The 26,876-nt window shown below is 40.5% G+C and overlaps 1 long non-coding RNA gene across 1 annotated transcript in view; it reads left to right on the top strand.

The window, feature by feature from the left end:
- The window catches only part of LOC144246612 (uncharacterized), a 45,882-nt gene extending 20,015 nt beyond the window's left edge, over nucleotides 1-25,867 (top strand). Inside the window, exon 3 of the long non-coding RNA XR_013340267.1 lies at nucleotides 25,545-25,867. This is a non-coding gene — a long non-coding RNA (uncharacterized LOC144246612). The remainder of the gene's footprint in view (nucleotides 1-25,544) is intronic.
- Nucleotides 25,868-26,876: the final 1,009 nt, after the last annotated feature.

Raw genomic sequence — 26,876 nt, 5'->3', positions numbered from 1 at the left:
CCAGCTCCAAAGATTCCCATGCTGAAAGCATCTCTCTCCATCACAGCTGCCACAAAGCCACAGCCAGACGGAGCTGGGACAGCAGCAGAAGGCAGGAGACTCTACAAGCACCATTTTCTTTTCCCCATCTGGGAGACTACTCAGATTTCAGGCTCTATTGTGGCTTCCCATCTTCCCAAGCAGGCTCTGGTAGCTGCTGCTCTGGGCTCCCAGCATTTCATGCTTCCTGCTAACTCACACTGTGTTGTTACTTGCAGAAGCTAGATTGCCACATTTTCACCTTCTTATATGAAATTTTGGTTAAAAATAGAGCTAGTCTGGGGAGAAAGTATTTTCAAAATTTTAAATAAAATCATATTTTCACTTCAAATTTGTAAAAATCAGCAGGCATTCAGTTTTTCCCATAAAGAAGATTCAAAACTAAATTATGCATGTTTAATAATGGCAATTATTTTACAATCTTTTCTAAGCACTTCCATTTTGCCCCCCACTTCTTGCTGTCTGCTCCTATTTATGCAGAGACTTGAAAAAGTATGCAAGTTGCTCATTCCTCACAGCCCTGTCAGAGGGTTTGAAAGAACGTATTTTTCATAAGATAATAAGGACTTTCTTAAAAAGCTTTTATGAAAAGCATCATTGTGTTTATGCTTTTTAGAAGCAACTAAAAATTTTCACAAGCAAATTTGAAGTCCATAACCATTCAGCAAAAAGTTTTCCTTCAGAGAACTTCAACTACCAGCCCCTGAAGTCTGACAGGATGCTGTGTGGACTTGGATCTGTATTAACTCAAAAGCACTCAAGTTTCTTCCCTAGTCACATTTTTATTACTATACATAACTAGAAACTCAGGATTGATGTTGAGGCAATTTGACAACACATGCTCACCCTTAAGAAGTTTTTTGATTTTACAAGGGGCTATATATCATTGCACCTCAATGTCAATCTTCCTCAACAATTACCAGAATAACTTTTTCTGCTTTTGTTTCTCCCCAAAACTGAGACTGATTTCTTTTCCTACTGAATAATAAAGGGAGCCATGGGAATTTACTAGTAAATTCCCATAAGTCTTACTCTGCCTTTCCACTTACAAAATTAAACTTAAAAAGTGACAGAAATTGGCCAAGGGCAAGAATGAAAGAATAATAGTGAGTGCACTGAAGGATCACAGTCAAAGCATGCAGTTAAAGACCAATAAGAATTGTGTCTTTAAGGTAGGATCTAATCAAAAGAAAAGACAGAGCATGTTGTATTAATTGTTCAGCAGATGACAGCAGTAAAATACAGGAATAGAGGGTGAAAAACAGCTTTGCAATACATGAGGTGCCTTCTTTCCAATAAGAGAGAGCTGTTAGACAAGAACTCTGCTGGGGTAAAGCAGACAGTTCTGTCACCTACAGCCACAAAGAGTTACTAAGATCATAAGCGGTGTGAAACAGGGCTAACAGTACAATCAGGAAGAGAAAAAAACCCAAAAACAAAAGCAAAACCAAATGTGATCATTCTCTATATAAATCTTCAGTAATTATCACTAAGGAAAGAATTAATATGCACTAATATTTTAGCTGGGGAATATACAATGATTTCTAATCACAAGTGTTGGACTATCAAACAGCTTTTAGGTAACAGTGATTCCTAGCTTATTCTAAAATGAATTTAATCAGTTAATAAAACAGTTAATGTTTTTGACAGCACAGACCTGGACTTCTTGACACAGAAGATTTGTTCCACAAATTTTCTTTCATGTTTCTAACTCCTAAAGACTAAATGAATCCATGTTTCCATCTGCTGGGTTGAAACATTTGTTCAACAACAATATTCTTCCAACATTTATCATTGTCGCCTGCTCATTAAGGACGGGATATGGAATTACAGCTCTACCAAAGAAAGAACATATCTAGGCTCTTCCCATCTAAAAAGAATGCTCTTTCATCCTGTTATGTAAGTTTCCTTCTCCCCAAAGGAATCTCAAAACACTTAAATGCCATGCACTGGTTTACTGTACACAGAGATTTACCAATTATAGCATGCAGCTCCTCTGGGTGATACGTGTCAGCTGCTTTAACAGCCCACAGCAGACACACAGAACAGACAAGAGCATGTCCTCCTGAACACACAGAGGAGATTCTCTGGGAAACAGGCTGGAACTACACTAAACTTGGACTCTAGCCAGGACTTCATGTCTAACACCTCCAAATGGTCCCACAATATCTCTGAAGAAACAGGGAAGTTTGTTTTAGGCTATATCCAAATGAGGCTCTTGAGTTGCAGATGTCAGGATGGCACATAAGTGGTCTATTAAAAAAATTGATAAATTAGCATTAGGACCAAGGATCACTGTAAGGCAGGATAATGATATTTTTCCTAATTTACAAAGGGTAAACCAAGGCTCACTGCACCTAAGTAATTTCTACACGGTAGCAAAAGAAGTCTGTGGTGGATTTAACCCCAGTTTATACCCCAGTTGTTCTTCCTTTAGCTGTTCTTGAAGCCATCCATTGCTGCAAAGAATAAATATGAGGTTTATTTATGAAAATTAAAAACTCCCATGCTTAAAAAACGTATCTCCCCAAAATCCAGACTAATTTCTTAGGTTTCAACAACCCCTATTTCACAATTTCTAGAATCTGAAGGATGCAGGTACCCTGTCCTTTCATGAAAAGCTGCCTCCATATGTTAATTTCCATGACACCCATTTGTCTATGCACCACTTGAAAACAGTAGATTTATTTTTAGTCCAAGCTCTGCCACCAAAAGTAGTGAATACATTTGTCTTCCATAACAGCCAAAATAAAGTTTTGCACTTCCATGGTTTTACCCATCAAATGAGCTCCCTATGATGCACAAACTGATGCACCACGGGGGTCCATCAACAGATCTACTTCATGACAACAATGCATATAGACTGTGACTGAGCTCTCCCCATGGTACCACAAGTGGAGCGCTATTTTCAACCTTGTTTTAGAGCTGGGGTAAAAGAAATCAAAGAAATTTGCTGCAGAGCAAGGCATTGAATTTAAATTACTCCGTTTGCATGCAAAACTTCTAAGCACTATACCAATCTTTCCTTTACCATTAAAAAAAAATATATAAGAGATCACAATGTGCTCAGGTGACAATATCATACTTCTCTAAACTGCATATTTCTTAAACTAAAAAGCTTCAGATGATTGGAAATATTGATGTTCCCCAATGTCCTCTTGTAGCCTAATTCCTTTCCCCTTCCTCTACTCCACTTCCAAACTTTGCTGCATTTGAAAATGTCATCATTCACTTGGTGACACATCCCAGCCATGTAGGGTGGCAGCTGAGTCACCTCCCTGCTGTGACGAGGTGTAATAGTGACACAACTGCACAGTCCTTTTTTGGGCACTTTGTGTTGGAGGTTGCTCTATACAAAGGCTGGGTGGGAGGAACAAATCAGCCTGGAAGAACTCCACACACACAAAGGAGAAAGAAGGGATTGGAGGTGGCCCTGGCAATCAAGTTACATCTTCAAGCACAGTCAAGCTAAAGGGCATGTAGAGAACCAGGCACAGACTGAAGGACCAGGAATGACTCAGAGACTCCTTTGGGCTGACATTTGGCTGATATTTACTGAAGGCTCTGAACTGAAGCATCTCTTGAAGCATCTATGTCTCTCCACAGACTTTGTGGAGATACTGGGATCTAGCCTCACATCTTTGGCTTTGATGACAGCTTAAAATGTTTCTCTCTTTCTCCCACCAATTCTGTGTCTTCTAGTTCATGAGGAGGTTCACCTTCTTCTCAGGCCTGCTAGTAAGGCTATTTGTGGGGTTCTCCTGGAAACTGGAAAAGTAAACTATCCAAATTTAAAACATCCCTTTTGTCAGAGGAAAAAGGGCCAGAAATCCCTTCATCCAGCTTTGCTGTTGAAGGCAATGGACCAGCACCACAGATTACCTAAAATTCCCAAATCTTATTCTGTTTGACTATGCCCTCATAGCCATGTGAGAGAATGTTTTACAAGGCAGATGAGCATACAGCACCCACAGTAATAACTACTGCCTAAAGGGCAATGGAAAAGCACCGAAAAATCAGACTGTTCAGCCTAAGCTGGACTTTGATGGGTAGGTGGGAAAAAACTTGTTCCAAACAGGTGACATCACGTAATCCCAAGTACACAATTTTGCCTTGAGTCCTTGAAGGCCGAACCCCCACCCCTCGTATATGAGAGAGAAGCTGAACTCGTGGTGCTGAACATCCAGAAAAACAGCTTATTTACATCCTTACCCCAAGGAATAAATTTGTTCAAGAAGTTTGGCCTCAGCAGGATGGCAGATCAGCTACATACATCCTCTTCTCTCTCTAATGCTCAAAAGCCTGGCAGTTGTGTTTCCTAGCTTTGAAATAATGGTTTTATGCAAAACATTGTCCAGTGTGACACCTGGTTAGCCAAGGAAATGAACCTGGAACTGACCACAAAATCATAACCCTCTTGCACATTTTATTTGTGCCTCCTTTCTCTGAATTAGGAAGTGCATTATGCCAGGTGGCATTACAATGTCCTGGAAATATTGTTGCAAACTTCTGGAAAAACTTTCCTTTCCTTTTTGGCCTGCACCATGAAAGATGCATTTTCTTTCACCAGTTGGTCCACCAAAATATTGGACCTTTTATCAGACCAATTTACAACTAATAGAGAAACAGAATAACTACAAGCAATGCTAGAGCATCGCTGACAAGTAAGGACAGCATGCTTTGTCTGTTCTCTTAATGTTCTCCACTTAAATATAGGCCCACTTGCTATATCATGATGACCTGAAGACCCCTATCAGATGGAACTACAGGTCAGTTATTCTCCTCTTCTATGTTCTACTTCAAGTCAGCTCAGGAGCAATTTAAAATGCTTTTAAAAGTAAACTCTGTACAGGAATCATTTATCCATAATTTCTTGCAACTGGAGTTGAGCAATTTTTCCTGTGGAGGCCACACTAAATGTCTACAATGGGTTTGACCTCACAGGATACATCCCTGATGCAGTCTTTGTCCAGTTTACTCTCTGGGGGGCACAAGGAGAATAGAAAAAAACTGTAAGAGCAAAAATGAGACTTCAGTGCATTGTAGAGTGTTCTCCCTGGTGTAATTGTCTTGGCTGCACAAAAGTAGAAAGTACCTATTTCTAGGGCTTCTGTAAGAATCTCAGCTTAACAGCTGACCCTTACACACAGACTAGTTACAAAAAGAAGTGATCCATCATTCACACATCACTTCCTCACCCTTGGCTGAAGTAACTGGAAAGGGATCAATGATAAAGATAAAACCTGAAAAATCAGATGTCTTCCCAAAGGGGCCAGGAGTTTTTTACTTGTATTTAAAAATCTTTGGGAAATGCTAACAGTAAGTCAATATAGACAGGGAAAGAAATGCAGTTGGACTGCCCCTTGTTCCCAGGAGCAGGCAGACAAGGAAAGAGCACACATAGTAAAAAGAGATCTGCAAAGTTAATGCATCTCTCAAGCTTGCAGCAGGCCAGAGTGTTACTGTGAACCCAGCACGCTGTGCAAGCTGCTCTAAACTGGCTAAAAGTAGGCACTTTATTCTGCACTTATCAGTGCCTTTGGCACCGCTTATCCTTTTTTCAGCTGGGATAGAGTTAATTTTCTTCCTATTAGCTGGTACAGTGCTGTGTTTTGGATTTAGGATGAGAATAATGTTGACAACACGCTGATGTTTTAGCTGTTGCTCAACAGCACTTACACCAAGTCAAGGACTTTTCACATTCTTTGCTGCCTGGCCAGCGACAAGGCTGGGGGTTCACAAGGAGCCTGGAGGGGGCACAGCCAAGACAGCTGATCCCAGATGGAGAGAAATATTCCAGCTCATATGGCATCGTGCTGAACAATAGAGCTGGGGGCAGTTGGCTGGGGGTGCCAGCTTGCAGGCTGCATGGGAGATTGCATGGCAGGAGAGGGACACAGAGGGTTCCCAGCCTTACACCATCCCAACCAAACCAGAGCATCCAACTGAAGTCTCTGAGTTTGCTGTGAGACAAATACATAACTGCATGCTCACCCCCAGGAGCTGTGCACTGTGCTGCCTCTCTCCAAGGCTGCAGCAGATGAGTTCAAACCCTGCAATAATGCTTGGTGAAGCTGCTGGCCCCTTAACACACAGGAATCCTGCATGTGTTGGGGGAAGATGACACTGAGCCCTGTGGTGCCTTCACGTGGACAAGAATTACTGAAGAGTCACCAGATTTTCAGCAGCACCTGCTAGAGGACAAAGATTCATTACATTTCAAATTTCTGCTTAATGTCACCCCCAGCCCTCAGAAATTAGTCTTCAATGTTTACAGCCCTATAACAACCCTTTTTAAAAAGCTTCTTCATTTTCTGGTCTTTTTGTGTCAAATACCTAATCAAATGTGCTAAATTTATACTATAGTCCCTCCATTCTCTCCCTCCTTGAGATTATTTTCAAATGAATTTTTTCCAGCATCTGCTCCTTCCTGTTTCTGTACCACTGCTGTAAATGGGATTTTTCTACTTGACATCAAAGAAAGAAAACAGGGATAGCTTTCTGGCTGATTACACAGAAGCTGTGCAGTAGTCATGAGCAATAGATAAGTAGCTTTAACACATCATAGTTTTGCTTCTTTGGGCTGTAGAACAACATATATTTGTTAATGCACCCTGCTCTGTGCCCTGCAGAGCTCCAGAGTAGGCTCTGCTCCCGGCTGCAAAGGTGAGCACACACCTCCATGGGAAGGGCTCCTGCTCTGCCCCCACACCTGCAGCTGTGCACAGACACAGCACAACAACCTCACAACTCCCCTCATGTGTCCTGGGCCACTGCTAAACCACATGTGACCAGCATGGGAGGTGGTGGCAGCTGGAGATGTCCCTCAGGGGCTGATGTGGCCATTGGGTGGGGAAGTAACACAGCCCAGGTTCTCTGAAGAGAAAAATGAAGAATAGTCTTTGGCTGTCTATTTCAGCCACAGCTCCCATCCAGATCACACCTGAACTAACCCACTCATTTATTTCTTTTTTCTACAAAAAGAAAACAAAACAAACATTAAAAAAAACCCCTCTGGTGCTCCCATGTGTTCATATTTAGGTAGCAAACAAACAAGAAGCTGGAAAAATCCAGTCAAGTCAAAAACTTTTGCAAAGAGGTTCAGGCAGGCAGTACTTAGAGAACAATTTCCTGAACACAAACTGTCTTCACTGGCTGACAGCACAGAGACACTCACTCAGTTTTATGCATTGCAAAAGTACAGTCTGTAGCAAACTACAGTCCTGGTCAAAGGAGCAGAGACAGAAGGAAGGATGAAGAGACACCCAGGAGGATGGAAAGGCACAGAGGTTCAGTGAAAGCAGAGCCCTGGACTGCTTTTGGCAGATTCAAATATCTGCTTAGAATATTTCATATGATAAAATTATATATATGTATATATATGTGTGTGTTTGGAGATATGTATTTCTTTCCTAAATGCCCATTATGGAATGGTCATTTAAAAAAGCATTTCTCAATAAGTAATTCTGCAGAATAATTTACAGTTATGCACACAAGTCATCTACTAAACTACAGTTGCATCAAGACTTCCATTTCTGAGCTAGTTCATAAGATTTTCATGTAGTAGCACAATTTTGCTTGTATTCCTGAGACTGCAGGCAAATATTTAAATATTTTACAAATAGAAAAACATTTTGAATGAATTTTTTAAGCCAAGATGTAACATTTCTATTCCTATTTGATTTGAGGAGTTTCATACAGTTAAAGAATGCCCCAGCTGGGACTTGAACTGAGAAACCAATGGCTCTTCAGTTTATACAGGTACAGACTAATTCTGCATTGAATGCATGGGATGACTTTTGAACTTTTGGTTAAACTCAAGACACTAAATTATAAACATAATTCCATTTTATATTCCCTTACTATTCACTTTCCAGCTCCCCAAAATTCTCAGGATATCCTGAGACAAACCTGAGCTATGCATTGGTGCAAACCATATCAGAATGACAACTGGAGCCTTCATGCAGTGCCTGAAAGGAAGGAGCCAGCTAGAAGACATTAAACTACTTTCTGTATAGATTTTTCATCCATGTCCTTTTCCTGATGAATGGCTGCACAAGTTTGAATTAGGAGTTTCCTTGAAAACACAATCCAAAACTAACAAATTGACATATAGTTATAGAATGAAAAATATACCCTAGAAAATGGATCGAGCTGAAGTTCCTCAAACTGTACAAGGCAACAAAGCAGTAGAACTGCTACATTAGGTCACACTCCACAAAATGTTCAAAATAACCCAGGTAGAAACTTCTTAGAGATTGCTGAAGTAGACAAAAAGGAAGTCTTTGAGGTTTAGAGTCTTCAACTCTTAGTTTTCTACTCTTTCCTCAGCTCCTTGCCAGAAAGAATCCCCTCTAAAGATGTTGTCTTCATTCTGAAGCTCTTTGAGCACATTCAATTTTTGAATGGATACAGAATTTTAGCAAATACCTTGAGGCCTTCTGTGATTTCTAGTACTTTTCCATACAAATAAATTGGGTATTTAATACCAAAGTCTAGGACAATGAACTGGACTCTTTGTTGATGTGTGGTGGGAAGGAAGAGTAGATCTTTCATCATCCTTGAAGAGCACAAGAGAAGGGTGTTTCTGCCTCTTTATTTCTGGTCTCTGTCCAGCTCTGAAGCACTCAGCACAGACATGTTGGAGCAAGTCCAGAGAAGGACCACAAAAATCAGAGGGCTGGAGCACCTCCCTTGTGAAGACACAGAGCTGCAAACTGTTCAGCCTGCAGAAGAGAAGGCTTTAAGGTCCTTTCTAACCCAGACATTTCTTTGACTCTATAAGAAGTTAGCACTAAGATTCAAAATATGATGAACAAAAAACATAAGTCTGTCAGCCTGCTACAGAATTCTCCTCTGCTGTCCAAAAATTTTTTATTTTCAAGAACCAACTTTCACAGAATAATTTATGTTATCTGTTTCTTATGTGCTTCCTTGCAAACATTGAAATCAATCATGTCTAGAAACCATCAGACTCAAATAGGAGAGGATTATGCAACAGGATGTCATTAGTGAATCAATAGTGTCTGACCAGGCCATGTGCTTGTCAAGGTCACATTGATTTCTTTAGTCCATGTGCTTGTCAAGGTCACATTGATTTCTTTAATGACCTTCCTGGCAGATCCATCCATGCTGCAGTGGTTACAGGTGCACTCACCTCATTGCTTGCCAGTCTGCAGGATGCTTTTTCATCCCAAGTTTCTACTCTTTATCTAAAGTACCATTGCCCTCCATATTTTGTCCCCAACTCCACCAAAACCCACTGCTACAGTGTCTCCTGCTTCCACTGCCTCTGCTCTGAAAGCATCAGGGGCTACATGTGCTTAAAACCGTATCATTCTTTATGGGAAACTGAAAATTATCAAATCTCTAGGGTATAATCATAAAAAATTCATCTTTGGCCGTTGAGCAGTGGTCCTTATTACCCACTAAGTACACACCAGGAAGTGTAATAGGAATAACATAACAGGATTGTTCAACACTGTGACTGTCATCTTTTAAGCAGGGAATTGTTAAAACTTGTCTTCCTCATCTTTTATAGCTTGACATTATGAGGCACATTGAAGAAAAACAGTTCAGAATATAATTAGATATCAAGGGCAACAAGCAGAAAGTTCTATATTTATTACCAGATGTTAGTGGCAAGTTGCAACAGAAGCGTGTAGCCTGGCAGCAAAGACCAGGCCCAGCAAGAGTCGGGAATAAGAGCCAATTCACACAGGAATGTTATGTCCCAGGCTGAAGAGTAGTGTCAGATATTCCAGCAGTTTCTTTACCAAATAGAGCCACAGAGCCAAATCAGGGTGCAACATGAGTGAGAATGTTATTTCTAGGCAGAGTACAGACTGGTGGCAGGCAGAAGAACTCCATGTGCCAAGCAAAACCAGTTAGCCAACTGTCTCTGCTCTTTGAGTGTGAACATGTTGCTTTTCTTCTGCTTGGATAATCTTTTAATTTTTTTTTAATTTTTATTGAATTCTGTCCCTAACCCTAGGGTAAAGCAGCCCTAATAAAACAACTCCCATTAAACACAATGTATAATAAAGAAAGAAAACAGTCACAAAGGCAAAACCAGAAATAATTGGCTGGGGGAAAAATCTGCAATTGGAAATTTTGAGCAATCAGAGAACAAATCTGGCTGCTTCTCCTGAAGATAAAGATATGTGAGGCAAGTGATGAGCTAGTTCCCCTGGTTAACACCTGATTAACAGTTGTGTCACTACAAAGCAATGATGAAACAATTGAGTCTCCTAATTAAAATAACACAGATGAGGAGAAAAAAAAATCTTTGAAAATTATGAGTAGTTAACACAAGCTTAACTCATTTCCCAGCTGGGTGAGCAGGGAATGGAAAAATACTGAGAATTTGGAGAAAGAGTTCTCAGAATAAGACAAGTGTGAAGTCCCTTCCTTCTCCTACACAAGAACCCAAAGAACCAAACACAGACTTTTTTTTCCCAACAACTGTTCAAAACCCATGAGTGGATTATGTGCATACCTGTTCCAACTTGGGTGTCAGCTGTAAAGTAAACATATAGGTATTCATTAAATTCCCATAATGACATCAGGTGCTAAAGCACAAGCACTTCTTAAAAGACTATCAGGGCCAAATTTTTGGTGGATGCTGGCTCTCACTTTCATTAGATCCACCAAACATTGGGAGCAGTCTATAAATAGACCAACACCAGTGCTCTTGTACCCAGTGCCTCCGTTGAATTAACAAACCCCTTAGACCATAACAAGGGCGTGTCTTTAAGGGAAGGGACCAATGATGTACGCAATACAAGTAGCATATTTCCACTAGGTCAGTTCCATCTCCTTGCCTTCCACCATTTCGAGCAAGACTGATTTCAGTAGCAAAGTCCATACTGTCTGGGGCATTACTATGAGGGTAGAAGGTCAGTCCAACAGTCCAGTTAGGACCCCTCTGGAAGAGAAAGAACCTCTCAATCAATCAGTAGTGAGAGCTCACCTTTTTTTTAACTCTCAAGTTAAAAACAGTGCTGCAACATATTTTGCTTTTAGCAAAGTGAACTGAGTTTGAATGATTAATTCAAAGTAAACCAGTAAAATCGTACAGACAAATCTGCTCCCACATACATCTCCTGGGACAACAGGCAGGGTTGACTTTCATGTCATCCCAGCAAGCACAACCCCTGAGGAATTCAGTTTAATTTATTCTAACACCTCTGCAGAAAAGGCAGTGCAGCAACCCAAACATCAAGCAAAGGCAGCTACAGTAAACCACAGTATCTCCACTCTCATTGCGCAGCCAATATCTATATATCTGGAGAAGAAAATTTCCTATTTCTGAAAGTAATCTCTGCAGCAAATCTTACTCCAGGCAGTACAGTTTAATGGTATTAATTCACAGATCTATATGCCCTCTGACATGTTCATTACAATTTGGAAATCCCTTCAGGAGTGCCTGCCCCTTCCACTCATCCTATTTTTTCTTTTAATTAACTGATTATTCTCAAACCAGTTTCATGAACCAGGGGAGGATTCAGAGACATGAACTTCCTCAAAAGAGTTTCTGTACAAGCAATTGGATAGAAAAGATACCCCCAAATTAATGGGGGGCTCTGGGGTCTCTTACTGGGAAATCTTTTTGTGTTAGACGTCAGAAAATTCAGCCCTTTCTCTCCCTCCCAGTCTTACAGATGGAAGAGACAAAAAGAGTCAACAGCCATGCTAGAAAGAAGTCTTCTCATATTTTGATGTTCCTGGTACAACTTGTTGAAAGTTAAGACAACTTCTGAGATAGTGACCTCAAAGGTGCAACCTCAGCCTGAGGTTTGGTTACAGAAAGGAATGAGGACACACAAGAACACACTTGGGCTTCTCAATGAAACCTACTTGGCTTAGAGTCCAGAAGGCAAGTGGACAGCTATCATTACAGTTTTGCTTCCAAGGGCATTGCAGACATGAATTTACAGTTTGGGGTTTTGGCTTGTTTTGCACTTGGGGTTAGGGTGTTGGGTTTGTTGTAGATGATGTGGTGATGGTCATTGCTTTGTTCTAAAAGCTTCATCCTTCAGAGAAAGCAGCTTCTGGGGGAGGCCAGGTTGGCAATTTATGCAGCAGGTAACAGACAAAAGCTGCACATAATTTAGACAAAAAAGAAATGTACACAGAACTCGGACAGTTTTAATTGAACATATTTAAAAACAGCAAGGCAACATCTTGTATCAGTTCTCTGTGGTTTACAGCTGGTGCCAGCTCTGCCATTGATCTCTCAAGGGTTTGGAGGCTTTACTTTTTAGTCAATCTCTCTTTCTTATCCATATGACAGAAAACAGGAACCAAAGCTGTTTGCTGACACAAATGGGGGCAGGGTTCCAGTCATTAGCCCAGTCAAGGACTTGAGAGATCAAGTTTCTCCTCCTTGCTGTAACACTGGCTTCCTGTAAACAACTCCCATGGGCCTGGTTCATAGTACTCCCTCCAGCATTGAAAAACAATCTTGGAGCTGTAGTGTGGCATCGAAAATCAAAACAATGATGAATGATAAGCTACTGAAGGGCTTAAATTAAATATTGTCCCTGTCTTTCCACTGGCAGGTAGGTAGGAGTTTTCAAGATAATCCCTCTGCTATATTGCAAGATACTGATGGACGTGAGTATATAGCGATTGAAACTAGGAGAACAGAGAGAAACAACTCTGCGAGAAACAAATTACTTAATGTTCCAGAAAATTTATTATAACAATCCTTAGTTCTCAACTAATGTTTCCTTTATATTAAAAAGGGCAATTAGCACAATTATCCCTGTGTGGGATGATGACTGTGGGCAAAATTAGAGAAAACTAGGAAGTTATATTATTCACATTCCAGTAGATGTTAGTACAGAAATTATAGGATGGAATGCAATTGACATGTACAAAATGTATTCCACAATGATTCCCCTCACAACACAGCCTGCAACCTTGTGTACAGCCTAAGAGGGAAGAGATGAGGGTGAGAGCAGCTGGAGCCATGGCAGCCAGGCTCTGCTGTAATCCTTGCAGGGATGGAAGAGGATGATACCACATAGCTGATAAATCACACAGCAGCTGTCAGCCAAAGGAGATAGACGTCTTGCTGCTGAAACAGCAACTGTGGCAAAACAGCTCTCTGCAGATGAGCTTGGTTCACCCACACCCCAAAGCTACCTGCTACCTGCCTCCAAGGTACAACCACTCCTCACTCAGCATGTGCCCTATACTTCACTGACTATAATTTTAAGAGCAAAGAAAGGGACTTTTACACCAATCAGAAACAAAGGTAGGTATGACCAGAGTCACTCAGGCTCTACCTAAAAGGTAAGAAATTTATTTAATGGTGAATTAAGGATGGGGACAAGTCAGGGAAGACTTCACTGTAACTTCTAGGATAGTCAGTGGGCTGAAACTGCCCTGTCCCCATAAAGACTGCTGTTGGGTAAGAATCCCATTCAGTGAATGCTGAATTTGAGCAGCTTTCATTGGTGACTTGAGCATGGCTGTGCATTACTTTAAATTCAGCTTAAATGCAGCTGCCAGCAGCAGATGACATGATCAGCTGAAAGCAGGGATATCTAGGAGGGCAGAGGTCTCTTCCTAAATTGTAATAAAGGATTCAACTCTCTTACACATGGTACATGACCCTGATCAAGTCAGTCAGCCACCCTTGGATATAGTGGATTGTTCAGTGGAGTCCCCACAACAGGACACCAACAGACTGGTCGGGCACAAGAGAGGAGCCACATTTTATTTTATGTCTTTGCTGTGGAAATTAACCACTAGCAAACCATATATGAGTCATGAGCAGCACAGGCCCAGTAGAAATATGATCACAGTTACAGCTGGCTACACACACCTCTGGAGAAGGTCCTATTGATCTGATGGAGAGGAAGATAATATTTTAACAACCATTTAGTTAAAAGAAATTGTTAATGAGCTGTTTACAAATGGAAACTTTAAGCATTACTCAATTGAAATCTTTCTGTTCAATTTTAGAGCAGTGATACCTTTGTAATAAGTGCTATCAGCTAGCAAAACAGAAAATTAAAAATCTGAAAGAGTATTCTCTTTTTCATTAGAGTTGGGAGAAATTTATGGTATTCTATTTACACATATTGTTATTGATTTAGTATCTGTTACACTGCCCAGGAATTTTATGTAAAATAGGTCAAACAAGAAATCCAGCAGATTATTTCTACAGACTTCTAGAAGTGGCATGGGGTGTACTCACTTGCAGATTGTGTCTATCCATTAATCACAAATTAACAATAAAAACCAGTCCAAACTGGTCCTCCATGCATGGCTGTTCTCAATCTATTTGGGATATTTCTCCTAAACACAACACAAATGTTTGTGCATATCAGAAGAAGATAACTCATATTGGTGAAAGTATTTCAAGGTCCCCAGAAAAAAAATCAAACCAATCAAACCCACCAGGTCATGCATAAAATCAGCTCTGTGGCTTCACTGTGTGTGTGGTAAGCAGCAAAACAAAGCTGAGGAAGCCAAGTGTTTTACCTGAAGGGTCTTAGCCAGGTCTGGTTAACTTGACGTCATGAAGGATTAAGGGCAAGCAGAATCTCAACCAAACCATCCAAAACTGACAGATGCTGAAGCCTTCAACTAACAAACTTTTAATCACTTGGAAGTGATGGAAAGAGTGCACATAGCAGTGTCTAAGGACCACTTCCACTGGCCATTCCTGGAGACACCAGAACAAAGACCTTCATTTCTATAGCATGAGCTGCCTCTTTCTGTGGGTCACACATCAGCATAGCCCACTGCAAATCAGAGGGAGATGTTTACTGTTTACTGCCTGAATTAAAACCCTTGCCATGTAGGAGGCAGGCAGAATCTGGACCAGTACCCTTTATCATTTATTAACTTCACTCAGCCTCATGACCTGTTTCTGTCATTCAAGACAGAACAGCCAGACATAGTCTTTCCATCAATCAGTGCCAAACAAGTGGTAAAAATATTACTTGTCTGTATCCAAACATCCTTTTATTATAGATCTATTGAGTTAGGGGAAATGCCAGACTACAAATACATAGCATATTTATGAAAATTCCCACCTTTATCTTGTTTTTTTTTCTTCCACCGCTGTTAAGAAAAAAGAAAATCCTTGTTGAAAAATTTATACTGGAAGAATTGAGCACTGGAGGAAAATAACCATGTCAGCTCACAACAGAAGAAACTATTTAGAATGGGAGAATTTCTTGCATTGTACCCCCTCTTCACTCCAGAGCTGCCTGATTTAACAGCTTCTGAAAGCAGCAGGGAATTTGCTGCTTTAAATTGCTTTCCATGTGTTCCTGTGGATCACTCCTACACATGCTCAGCTGAGCAAAGGTGAAACCTATCCCAAGGGAAGGTGGCTCTAGCCTTGAAATAGGGCAATTATGATGCAGAGTGAATGAATAGTCGCCTTTAGCAGAAGATTGAGTGAAGCTTCCCAAGGTCATTGTGTTATACCAGATCTGCCCATTAAAGTGGGGACAGTTTTGTTTTTAGAGCAAACTTGCTCTGGTGAAGAGTTTCACAGGGCTCTGTATGAAATTACCATGTTTGGAATATTCATCAAGCTAGAAATGCCCTCAGATCGGTGGGCTGTTGTCTTAGGTTATAATATTGGGGTGTATTCCATTACCACCTCGAGCTGCAATCCCTTTTTTTTTCCTTATCTCGTACTCAGAGATAAGTCCCTCCAGGAGGACCTGCTCTTTTAGCCACATGAGTGATAAGATCACAGCATTCTGTTGTGAGATGCTCCGCCCAGAGGGAGGAGCCAAACGATGCCATCAAGGATATCAGGGATCCCCTCTTCGAAGAGGAACAGCTGAGACCTTCTCTGCACTGGACCTCCAGAGGGAAACTACATCAGTCTACAGGAGCACTGCTTAGACAGAACCACATCTGCTACCACCGCCCTAGCCAGCAAGTGTCAGGTTGTGTCTCTAACTCTGTCAGTGGTTCTTCTTTTGTTCTATTGTATGTATTTGGTTCTTTGTTCCCTTTTTCCTAATAAATTGTATTTCTAACAAAGAGCATCTCACTGGTTTTGCTTTTCAAACCAGGACAGCTGTATCCTCATGTCATGTACATCAGATAGACCCAGAGACTCACAGAGATACAGCTGCTTGGGATATGCCCCTTGTAAGCTGCCCAAGGCCACCTTAATCTGCACACAGACGAGGGTCCTGCTATGAGCACCCCAGCAGGAGCAGGTAGAGGATTTCAGCTCTTCAAACTGATGGCTTCTGGCACTCAATTCCAGAAGGGAATTCCCTTGAGCAGAACAAGGGAAGCCCAGGCAGGCAACTCTGCTGTCAGATGGGCAGCTGGGGCCCAGTCTCTCTCAGACACTGTAGATGCTCTTTTCAGCGCTGTCCTTCTGCAGCCATAAGAGGACTCCCTTTCCAAGGTAGGGATGAAGAGTTTAATACATCTCAATAAATTTATTCCTCTCCTGAGCAAAGCTGTCAGAATTCAATGAGCTGTCAGTAACAGCTCTAACTGTATAATTTTATCTCTAGGGTCCTTCACAGCTCATATGACAATAGATGTCTGTCCCACGTTCTTCTGGGGACCACAGTATTCAGCACACTGAGACAAAAAGCAAGGGTACAGAAAAAAATGGATGAGACAGTATTTTGAGTGTGAAAAGAAAAAATGTTGGTTATATGCTGCCTAAACAAAAAGCCTTCGAAATAAATTCATTTCTACTTCCCAAAATCCAAATAGGGCTGTATTTGAGATCTTCTGTCTCACTGCTGCCTTGTTCTGGTTTGTAAGTGCTCATACCACTTTACAGGGGACTGGTTTAATAGCCTTTGGGTAGAAGGAGGGGAAAATGAAACTTCCATTTTAGTGAAAGATAAGGAAATCATAATTCCCAAACTAGGCTGACTGTTTACCCATGCATGGGAGGTTCTTCAAGTGAGTACACAGTTCAAAAAAAAAGGGACTTTTGGGGCAGACTAACTGAAAGAAAGACTGGCCTACATTCACTGGATGAATGCAATTATATCAGGAAAGTTTAGTTGCACCAGCTATTTTTTCATCTAAGCTAAACAATTCTTAAGGCCTCAGATACTGACTAGTCAGTGTTTCCTAAAATCAGGAACTAGCAATCCACGTACAGACCAACTGAAATAAGTAAGCATCTTATGAGACTTACAGGACTCATGTTGGCTTAGCTAAACCCCTGTAATACATGTATTTTTGGTTTAATGAAATTTTAGAATGTAATTTCCCCCCACCTCTTTCAGAGAAAATGTTTAAATCACTGATCTCAATGTCTTTACCAAGAAATAAGATATTTAATTCCTGATAAACATCAGGCCAGTTCATTTCAAAAACTTAAAGCAAAAGGGCAGGTAAAACAACATACAGTAAAAGGAAGTTACCCACTAATGGTGGGATTTTCTGAGATGCTAATGAAGATATATTTAAATTCTTCTGGAATTTGGCACTAACCTTGAGGCAAAATTTGCTTAGTGAGTTACAAAGACTTTAGCTGCACATGGCCAGCCTTATTGAGTTATGCCAAGCTGACAAGTGTCAGCACAGCTTCCTAAAGCCAGCAGTAACCCTCATATACTGCAACCCTCATACTGCCAAGGGCTTCTTTCAGGTTTGCTTTAGTCTGACAGAGACCCCTCCAGTTCCAAGCAGAAATATCCAGGTTCCATTCCTCCACTAACATGAGTTCCATCTGAACAATCTATACAGCAGGAAAACATAGCAAAGAGAGGAAATTAGTTACCAGCATCTTTAAAGATTCTTTAAATGTTTTGCCCGTTCCAGTTAGAAGTCACATTAATTCTATAAAACCTCTGAGCATTGAAAATGAAACAGAGGAGCCCAGAAAGCTCCTCTGGAATCTGGCTGAAGAACTGTTCAATTGCAGTCCAACACTGCAAGATAAAAGAGAGGAAGACAGTGACAGTACAGGAGAGTCAGTATGTCTGTGCCATCAGGAAGTCACCGAGGAGGCCAGACCTCAGCCTCTGTGCTCTGATCAAGCAGTGTCTCTGGCTCTCATCTGGCAGAGTGGGAAGAACACAGCAGTGCAAATGTTTGATTATCCTTCTTAAAACATTCAGTTCAAACTCCAACCTTGTTCCATACAGACACGTTTCAGGGCCACATCCTCCCATTACCAGAAGCAAAGGAAACAGAGCTTTGAATGTGACCAAAAATAAACTGTCTGTCAGAGAGGGAGAGATCATTATATCTTTTCAAAAAAAAACAAGACATTAGGGACTTTGTTTCACTCCATTTGATGTCTGGTATTTGATGTCAACACTTCAGAAACAAAACAACTAAAGTTGTTTGAATTTGGTTTCTTTCTTTACAGAATTCACATTTTTGTCTTGTAGTCGGTGGCATTGTAAGGGTCTCAACAATTACAGGTAACAAAGTATGTCTCTATTGCCATAAATACTTTGCAAAGACAGGAAAAGTGGAGTACTTTGTGCTTTGTAGAAGCTGTAAGTATTGGGTGAAAAGAGACCCAGAGATCTCTGTACCAAAGACCATTTCCAACAGCTTGTGTGTTTCCTTTGCATTGTCCAATCCTTTGAATGTCAAAAGTCCCAGACCATTTTGTTAAAAAGAAAAGCATGCCATGTACTACTAATTGAGTAAATCAATACACAGAGAAAGCCATGAAGGGAATGAAATGTTTTTGACACATACAAGCAATTGTTTTCAATGTGCATAAGAGAAAAAAAGCCCTGCTTGCCCTTTATGCCTTAATTAAGACAACCTCAGGAACATGGGGTGAAAGACCTTTCCTCTGCACCCTCCTCACCATTCTGCTCCCAGCTCCCTGCTGTTTGGCCATTAGTGACAGTCAGAAGTCTGCAAACACAAAACAAAGTCACTGCACTCTCTACAATGGGATCCAAATGCCAGATGGGCTCCCACCAAGCTCCAGAACAGCCTCAGAAATCCATGAAGGGAAATGTGTTGCCATAACAGAGGCTTGATATAAAGTGTATTTGTAGGGCCCAATCACATGAGCTGTCTGAAATCTTTGGTAATTTTTTCACTGACAAATATTTACATGTTTTTGGATATTTGAAATCCTTTGTCTCCAGAAAGGCCTTCCAAGGACATTGTTACAATACTTTTATAGCCAAGAGTCTAACAAAGACAGCAATTTCAGCAGAAACCTTTCTCCAGAAGCTTCCTCTGGGCTGATGAGCACCCATGAAATAGCCTAAGACAGCTTGCTTTCAAAGGACTGTAAGGAGCTCTATGGAAGTCTGGCTTTTGAAGCCACTGAGATTTATCCTTTCCCAGAGATTTTTTTATAATGTGAACCTCTGCAGAGAGATTCACTGCAATGCAACAATGAGCAACCTCCCCTTTCTGGCTGCAGGAACTTTGGGTTCTGTCTAGCAGCTCTTGGTGCAGTGCTTTTCTGCCCTGTTTGTGTCTCCCTGGAGGTCAGGCCATGAAGGGCTATCCCTGTGAACTGCTGTGGTGGCAAACAGCAGAGAAAATCTATGATGCACTGTGGGATCTGCATCTGCTTTCTCATCCCCCAGTAGAACCATTTGCAGAGATTCATATTCCCTACACATGGCTTAGATTAATACTTTAGAGGCCTCAGCCTGCTTTCCTCATGAAATCTAACTCTTAAAGGCAATCTAGTGTGGCCTGACAAGAAGCCATTTCAGCCTCCCAAGGACATTCATCCTTATCTTTTGTTTACTGCCATCTCTGAGATCCTCAAGCTTGGATGGAAAGGGAAAGTAGACATAAAACAAGTTACAGCAGCCATAGACTGAGCTCAATTAAGGCATGACTGTCTATCCCTACAGCTAGATAGATATAAATTATAATATGTGATTTACTGCCAGTCAGAAAATGAGATTAAGAGACCTGAAGCGTGTGCAGTTGTGTATGACCAAATCAAGGTACATTATGGAAACCATTTGTGCCACTAGCTGTGGCACAAAACTGGAGCAAGATAAGAACAAGATGAAAACTTTCTCCCATGCTTCAGAATTTGGGGTCTATAGGAGGATGTTTAGACCTCAGTCCTACCTTCACTACTGGTATAAGTTTTATTTGATCTTCAAACTGTAGAGCATTACCAGCAAAAGAAGAGACTCTGCTCCCATCAAATTCTAGAGTCTGTTGTTGGCATATCTGCACACACAACACTCCTTAGGGCCTGACCCTTGTCTATGAGCTGCTTGTACTTCCATTCAAAGTGCCTGTGGGTGCCAGGCACTCTTGAATCAGCTCAGGAGGAACCAAATCCTCTACAGCTTCCCACATGTCAGACCCTGAAGTGCTTCCTTTTAAGGACAGAATCAATGCATTACTCAATGCACACCAGTAACACCAACATTTCCACATCCTTTTTCTTCGTTTCTCAGGCAATCCTATTGCTTGCTAAAATTCAGATAGATTATGACTCTCTAGTTGAAAGCAACACAAGTTTCTTCCCATCCTGAATGAAATTTGATCCTGAAGAGACCAGAACTGACAGAGCTTGCTCTGTGGCAATTTCTCACCACTAGTTTGAAGGAGGACAGTAATCCACCAACAGCAGATTTTGCTCCAAGGAAGCAGCATAGAATATTTATGGCTGTGGTCAAGATCAGAGCCTAAACCTCTAATTTCTATCCAAAGATCTGAGACACCAAGAATTATTTCAATTCTCAACATGTCAGGAGACTACAGAAAGAACTTTTAAGTGATTGGTCAAGAAAATCAGTGAAAAAAACATTTACACTCATTCTCACTCCTGCATTCCACCAAAGAAGAGACAATCCTGCTGTCCTGATGGAGCTCATCCATCAAACAGCTGGTTGTCCTGTCACTTAATTTATGCAACCATTTGGTGGCATGATCTCAGAGTGAAATCATAAAAATACCCCTTGTGCTTTTCATTTTTATGATTTCAGAGAATAACACAGTCCCAATTTCACTTTTAACACCCTGAATTTTCATGACCATGAGTATCAGAAAATCTCATATACTCCATGATCGCAGGAGCCTTGGGCTGAGAATGCTGGCCTGGAAATCCTTAAGAGTAAATAAAACTGACTTTTTCAAACAAAGGGTTTTTTTTTTTGCATGAATTCTTCCCTCTGTCCACACATAATGTGTAAAGTTCTTCTCAGGTAATGAAACAATAATAGTTTCCCAGCACAGTCAAAGCTACTAGGAGGACAATATTAGCTGACAGAAAAGATCAAACTGCCTTGAGAAGTATGATGAGTTAACTCAGCTACTCTTTAAATATGTAAGCATTTTCATCTCTGCCTATGCAATTAAAAATTAGCACTTAGATTTAGCATCTTTACAGTGGTCTAAAATTAAGCCCTAATAAATCATACAAATTAAAAGTTAGGCATAAGTTCAACAGTGCAATGTACCATATATCATGTCTTCTGTAGAGGTCAGTTCTTTAACATCCCAACATAATATGGTCCAGCCTCTTGGCACAAACCTTCCCATCACACAAGTGAGCAAAAAATCATTGAGGAGAAGTTCCAAATATTCCAATGCTTTCCAGGATAGAGTATAAAATGAGATATAATCAAAGATTTACAGAAGATACAGTTAGCAAATGACCTTGTCTAATCTACTTCTATACCCTCAGGAATGACCACTCTCCTTTGATCTAAACCATTCCAGATAGATCTTAGTTTCTCTTAAGAGTGATATAAGTCATGTCTTTCAAATTGTTTAGAAACACATCCATTTCCAAAGCTTTTGGAGTGAAAAGTTAGGTCAGAGTTCTTTAAAGAACTGTTCCTCCTGTAAGATCTCCAACTTTTTATACTTTTGGTGAAGGCTGGCATCTTAAAACAAGTTTTCTTCAGCCTTATAGGCTCTGGTTAAACACTCTGCAGTTGTGATTTCTGCCTATTTTACACATCTTCTTCCACCAGGTTCCACTAGTCATTCCAACACAAATATATCCAGAGAGTTCTCTACACAGAAAGCTTTAGAATTTTCCAGAAGTGCAGTAGGATAAATAAACTACCTAATCAAATCCAACCAGAAACAGCGTGCAGCTTCAATCTTAGCTGCCTCTAGCAACATTGGAGATTCTGGAGGTTATTTAATGGCTTCTAAACCAGCTATTCAGTAGGAGGGAGAAATGAATTGCACTGGAGACATAGTTCATTGAGAGCCAAAAGTCAAGATCATTAATCCTGATAATCAAAACAGTGGTGCACTAATGGAAAGAAGCAGGGTATAAGCCTTCTTCTCCCAAACAGATTTTAACCCTCTGAACTGTAAATTTCCTGGTTCTGATTTGCTATTTCATACTCTCAACTCCAAAATTTAAAGCTGTATGGTGGAGTCACTGCCAACACGATCAGATTGACATCAGCTCATGTTGAGTGTGTTTTGGGGAAGGGGAAAGGAAAAATCATGCAAAACACAAAAGCTTATAAAAAAAATTTAGTGAGAAAAAAATTGCATCTTTAGCAGGGACAGTTTTATACAAACCAGAGAGAGGAAAATAAAACTCAGCATTTAAAAACAATTTCTGGAGCAAGCAAGCCTTCAATTTTCCCAAAATCTGCAAATTTTTCTGAATCTAGCACTTCTCAGGTTGCATTTTAATGTTCAGTTTCATTGGCTATAGTTAGTACATCCATCTGCAAAATGCTGTGGGATTATTTGAGAGGAAAAGCTTATGCATATGAAATAATTTTTATGTATGTACTTATAAAAGGGTATTTCTAAAGTCACTTCCAGCATGCCAATTCTATTTCTTCTTATATTAATCTAATGTTTAAAAAAAATCTTTGCTGTTCTATGATCATGAATTAATTTCTATGTGCTCAAACTTTAGAAATACATATATACTTTGCGGAAAATGCTATATTTAGACATAATCATTTAGACATAATCATAAGCCTCAGAGTTCCAAAAAGCTGCTTTGGGAAGAAATGCTTCAACTGATTTGGGAGCTAGGAGCATCACTACCCACCCTTGTTATCTACCATGGTGTATGGAATTAGATATTTTGTCAAAAAAAAAAAGTCACATATAAAGTCACCTATTAAAGGTAACAGAAAGAGGCGTCAGCAAAACTTAGGTTCCCTCTTCCTTGATAACCACGGAGTGCCCTTTCCAAGCTGATTTCAGCAGCAGGAGACATCTAAAGGCTGAGTAACACACTGCAAGCAAACAATTCCATTCAACAACCCATTTCTTGGACACTGCAATGAATCTGCTTCGGATTGTTAGACCCAGAGTTACATTACTAAACATGATGAGGTTTTCAGGCACTCGGAACAATCAATATACCTTTCAATACATCCTTTGATATGAAAATTCACAATTTGGGGGGGTTAGTTGAAAGAAATCTGATTTCAGCTCTTAAGTCTGATTCTATTTGTTTCACTCCAACTTTTGTCAAATCTAGAAATATTGATGTGTCTAAAGGGAAATTATGTTTAAAGATTTAGTAATTATTAAAATAGAAGAAGCTCATACAGGCAGATTGATGACATTTCTGAAGTACTGTAAATGTCCACGGAATCTCATCATAAAATGGGTCAGATTATCTAAAGAAATGAAATCAAAATTAATTGCTTTTTTTTGTTTGCTTGTTTTTTAACCCAGCAGTCAAGGACACTCATGCAACTCAGCTAATGTGCTGTAGCTCAGCACAGTGACCTGAATAAGGGTCCATTCCTTGCCCTCATCACAAGGGCTGTAAATCAGGATGTTGGAGTAATCCCTGTATCATCAGCATTGTACCAGCACCAGGCAGCTGGAAATCTAGCCTCAATCCCACAGATCTGGAACCAAAAATCCAGTCCTACAAACACCCCAAGGCTGATCATTTCCATGGGTGGAATGACTGCCAGGTACTTCAGCAGCAGCTTCTGTTCCACATCCCTCAAACTGTGTGCAAACACAACCCACATGAAATAACAGAGGGTATAGCCACCATTCATCTCCAAACTGTATAAATATCACCACTGGTTCATAAGGCAGCAAATCCTGGGTCCAGACATCCTGTGAAGTGCAGTGTCCCAATTCTGATAGTCCTCGTGCCATTTAACCCAATGACCAACATTTCATTAAAGTAAGCAATGTACATAGTGCTCTTCCCTCAAGAAGAAAGGGAAGGAGAATAGCATCCCTCTGCTCCTCTGTATTTTGCTGCTGGCTAATTATTCATGTGCAATTTATCAGCTAATTACACATGTGCCTTGGCATTTGAAGACTTAGGGGCATACTTTATTTAATGGCTAGTAATTACACAGGCCTCCTCTGATCCCTGTGCTCCAATATGAAGGTTTTTCTGTTTTTGTCCTTGTGCTGTTAGGTCTAGAGGTTAAATACCCCAGGACAGATGGCTATCCAGTTGCACACAGAAGCAGGCTTATACTTCATGTGATGATACAGGGTTCCCCAATAATTATGTGTTAATGCGACAAATTATTTGCTTCAGAGCTCAGGGTTGATCTGTCTGTTCACATGTAGGTGAAAAATTACTGAGGTGCAAAAGGTAATATGGAGACCAATTCACTGTTCATTTTTCCCTGGGAGGCCAATACAGGCCTTGCTCTTCAGCTCAACATCTACACAACCCACTGCTGCAGTTGCCTGCCTTGGTATGCAACCCTGCTGGAATGTCCCAGCGAGACAGGGTCTTAGCCTCAAAATATATCTACATAGAAAAGACAAATAGATACAGCAGGATGCAAAGAATGCTTTGAAACTTGGCAATTGATGGCAGAAGATGGCTGAATAGCACAGCTGGAGGGAATGAGACTTCAGGTAGGATTGCTGCCAGAGATAGGAAATATTGACAGTAGTTACAGTTGTGGAGAACAGGGTTTGCATTTGTTACCATCAGCGTTTGTGAGGATTATGCTCAAGTAATTGCCTAGGAGACTTAACGTGGGTCGTTTCATCATGAGAATGCTCAGAAAAATGAGGTAGATTAGCTAGTGGCAGGGAGGCAGCACACATGAATTAGGGTTCCTTACATTCCCAAATGGATATCATTGTCCTGGAAGTTTTAAAGCCCTGCCACTCCTTCCTCTAACGTAAGGCCACTTTATGTATGAAAGAGGGCATTCACATAAGTTTGGAGGCTAATTTATTCCAATAATTGATAACCTGTACCTTGCATGAGTTTTCTTCTCTAGACAAACTGTGTCCCAGTTTTATTTATTACTAAGGAACCTTTAAAATTTCCAGGCACCAGACACAATAAAAAGGTATTTACATATGCCTTCAGACAAGAGGGGACTTCAGAGATTGTGATATCCAAATCAAACACTTGTATCTCTCACCCCTCTTCAGAGTTAGGCTTCTGAACACCTCTGATTTTGGCAATGGATTAACTCTCGAGCAGAGCAGAAACTTGAACCTACCAATCCTATCCCAGCTCAGCAGGTAGTCAAATCATTTGCCCATCTGTGATCTGCACTAGCTGAATCAATCAGCTTACATTGTAGGCAAATGATATCTTAAGCTTCTAATAATAGAATCATTTCTCTTTCTCACCTTAGGTAAACATTTTCTTGGAAACCATGCTAAGTCAGCAAGACTGAAGCAGCATCTGATGTGAGTTAATACTTCCAGCCTGGGAATTCAGACAAAAATTTAAAAAGAAAGAAAATTTTAAAAGTGGCTTTCACAAGTAATGGGATCAAGCTGATAGGTCCAGTGATGGTGGATTGTATTTATGGATATATCAAATACTGCAGAGGGTTGTAAGTCCAATAAAAACTATTGTTCTGCATCCGTACCCTTTCTTCATTTAACTATGCATCAGTTCTACTGACAATGCTTGTCCCTGTTCACATGCACATTTACCTGTTCCCACTATTAAATCAGTGGCATCCATGTCACTGAGACCAGCCAAGCTTGCAAATACAGCTTCTTTGGGAAATGACTATTTTAACAGAAAGCCATAAGAGGCCAGACTGGAGATTCTGTGAGGGACAGTCAAATGAGAATGATGTGGTCTCTTGATTCCCAGATTTAGCTGGCCAGGTAACTCTGCTCTGAAGAAACACAGAATCATTTAGGTTGGAAAGACTTTTAAGATCAAATTCCCCTGTAAAACTAACACAGTTCAGACCACCACCAAACCACATCTTCCAAATATCTCAAATCTGGTGAACCACTTTCCTGGGCAACCTTTTCCAGTGCTCCATACCCTTTCAGTGAAGAAACTTTTCCTAATATCCAATCTAGGTTTCACCTGTGCAACGTAAGGCCACTTCTTCTCATCCTATAATTTATAAGTAGTATCAGAGGAGAAGCCTCAAATGGCACAGGAAATACATTCTCTGATACAGCCTGTTAAGGAGAGGGGCAGACAGCATTGAAAGCAAAGCTATAACACACCAACTTTAGTTTATCAGCTTTTGTATTGGATTCCAATAATGAGCAGAGATGTTTCACTGCAGCTCAAAGCCCACTGTGAAGGAAAAATCAATTTCTGGTTGAGATTAAAAAGGTTCCTATTCTGATTTTACTTACTTGGTGTCTAACATTGGAATTTTTCCCTACTTCAAATGATGTTCTAAGAAATAAGAACTCAGAAAAAAAAGGAAGCTATAAACACATCTATTTGGGGGAATAACAATAAAAAAAAGAGAAGGGGCGCTGCACTTCATGGCAGCAATGCTTGCCTGAAGCTCAGACTCAGAAATGTCAGGTCCTGTTCCAGATCTCTTGCTCAGGAAAAAGTGGCAAGAAGAGAATTTTACAGAGAGAAGAAGTGGATGAGTCTTTTCTGGGTAAATAGCAGAAGTATCACCTTCTCTGGAGGATATTGGTTACTGAAAACAGTGCAGCATGAAACAGAGTCTAGGTTCTTTGTGATGGTGATA

The sequence above is a fragment of the Lonchura striata genome, chromosome 7 (genome assembly GCF_046129695.1).
Source record: "Lonchura striata isolate bLonStr1 chromosome 7, bLonStr1.mat, whole genome shotgun sequence".
NCBI lineage: Eukaryota > Metazoa > Chordata > Aves > Passeriformes > Estrildidae > Lonchura > Lonchura striata.
Note: the sequence above shows the minus strand (reverse complement) of the source record. Positions and strands in the feature narration are given on the sequence as shown.